We start from the raw sequence: 2547 nt of genomic DNA on the forward strand, positions 1-2547 counted from the left end.
AAGGTGCAACGATGCAACCTGTCCGTTCGGTTCTGCAGGGTGGCGTCACACTGACACCTAGCGTGCGCAGAGGGAACTTACACACACAGGTGTGCTGATTGTAGTAGACACAACTCAATTATAAACCATTCGGTTCTACATTTGTCCTGGAAAAAAAAAAAAAAAAATATATATATATATATATATATATATATATATATATATTTTTTTTTTTTTTCTTAAATATTTTAATTTATTCATAATTTTTTATCTATTTTCATTTATCCACCTAGGAGGCGTTGCTATGTTGAGAGCCGTCAGGAGGCAAATACTCCAAATCTCCTATCTTTCACCTTTAAAAACCTTCTCAGAACCAAAGACAGATTTACATGGTTAGTGACTGTCTGGTGAAAGTCATGGAGTATTTCTCTCAGGAGTTGGTGGAGACCAAACACAGAGCGAAAAGTGTGTGATTAATGGATTAATGAACTAGAAGAATTTTATACTTCAAATCAACAATCATGTGCTCCATAACTGCTGGACTTGTTATATATATTATCAAGTTCAGTGTTGTGTTTCCACTGCCCCAAGTGATAAAAAACGATTTAAAAAAATCAGTTATTCAAGCCAGCTGGGATCGGCTCCAGCCCCCCCGCGACCCTGAATACAGGATAAGCGGTAGAAAATGGATGGATGGATGGACAGTTATTCAAGGGTCAAAGGTCAATTATCAGTTTATATACGCTCACTTCCTGTTTCCAAAAGACAATAGACATCTATTGTCTTTTGAAACATGAACTAAAGATGTCATTGTCGCTTGTGTTTTAGTTTTATGTTATGGAAGACCCACATTGCTCACATTCAGACATGCAGAAAATAATTTCACCTGCAGGTCCTAATCTATTTCCTCGCTCTCCTCTCCTCCAGACCCCTCGAGGACATATTATATTTTCCGTCTCTAGATTGGGTGCGAGTCATGGTGGAGCAGATCTCATATCCCAGTAAATGTGTGTGTTGTGTACACAGGACTTCAACATTTAATGAGGATGCCTGTGAGGAAAGCCAGCTCCATCACTTCCCTCTGTTTCCATCCGCAGAGAGACACAAACCCGATGAAATAACATGCCCAGAGGAGATGTGTATGGGACTTTAATCTTTATATTGCATAAGACGACAGTAACAACATGGATCAGATATGTATCAGTGTGTAGACACCCTGCAGATCTTCACACGGTGCATGAAAACATGAAGGGCTTGTGTGCTGCATAAGTCAATGAGAACTGTTAGGACAGCAGCTATCTGTCATTCCACGTATGACATTCTTTAGAGGTCTTTATCAGAACTTTTAATCCATTATAAATGTATGCATCAATTATAAATGCAGTTAGTTGCAGTGAGTAGTGTTGATGTTGAATGCAGCCTTTTATCTAAACCCCTTATTGCCATACAGCAGGGGATGTGTGCAGCGTAGGGTTGTGTCTTCCACATTCAGCTGCATTAATCCCATTAAAAGTCGCAGGGGGACACAACAGGGGAACTTCACTGGAGCTTATGGAGGAGAAAGCGTCGCTGTTGAGGGTTACCATGGCAACAGAGGTACATGCAGACGTGGTCGAGCGGTTCATTGATATGAGGATGTAAAGTATGTTTAATTAGTATAAATTAGTTAGCCTACAACACAAGGTGCACTTCTGTTTCTCTCTCAGGGTGTGCTTGAATAATAATAAAACAAACGCATTGAACCGTTTCACTTTCTGTTACTGAGATCTACAGAGTCCTGCACAGGGTCCTATGTTCCCCAGTTTAATATTATAATACACTGTACCCTTTGAAGTGTTCCAACAATATCCCATGTCAATTAAGCAAAAAGAGCTTGAGAACATATTTTCATACTTGCATGGACTCTTTCAGTACCATTTCTTGTATCATTGCTAATATTAGTGCGTTATAATGTAGGTGTGTGTGAAGGAATACCTCATAAATACCGTTACAGTTTATATGGAGAGTAGCGTCAGCTCCTAACCCATTAGTCTCTGGTGTGACTGATGAACACACAGCTATCACGTCAACCCTGTAATTTGCTTAGCCTGCAGAAGATGAAGCACCACATTTTATAATCATGATGAATAAAGATAAATGCATATACAGTACTTGGTACACCAATTATTGTTCCCGTTATTCCCTTCTGAGATTGAAACTATTGGTGAAAGTTGACAGTTTGATGAGTCTCATGTAGGCAATCACTAGTCACAATAAGAACACTATAGTCACTGAAAAGATACTAACATAGGAAAATAAGGGCTGTGTGTAAAAGTAAGTGACAGTATCTACAATAGTAGGCTATCGTAATTAAGATTGATTTTATAACCTCCTCTCACACCTGCATACTTGAACTCATGTTCATGCCTCATGCAACTCATGAGGTTCAAGTGTCACCTTCTGTCCAGCAGAAGGCAGCAAAGATTGTGTATAAAAACAATACTCATGAAGACCAACACATTTCTATTCATCTTCATTGCAAAAAATCTGAAAGCTGGATACGCATTGCATTCAAACAAGAAGACTATA

The sequence above is a fragment of the Eutrigla gurnardus genome (assembly GCF_963514095.1).
Source record: "Eutrigla gurnardus genome assembly, chromosome: 11".
NCBI lineage: Eukaryota > Metazoa > Chordata > Actinopteri > Perciformes > Triglidae > Eutrigla > Eutrigla gurnardus.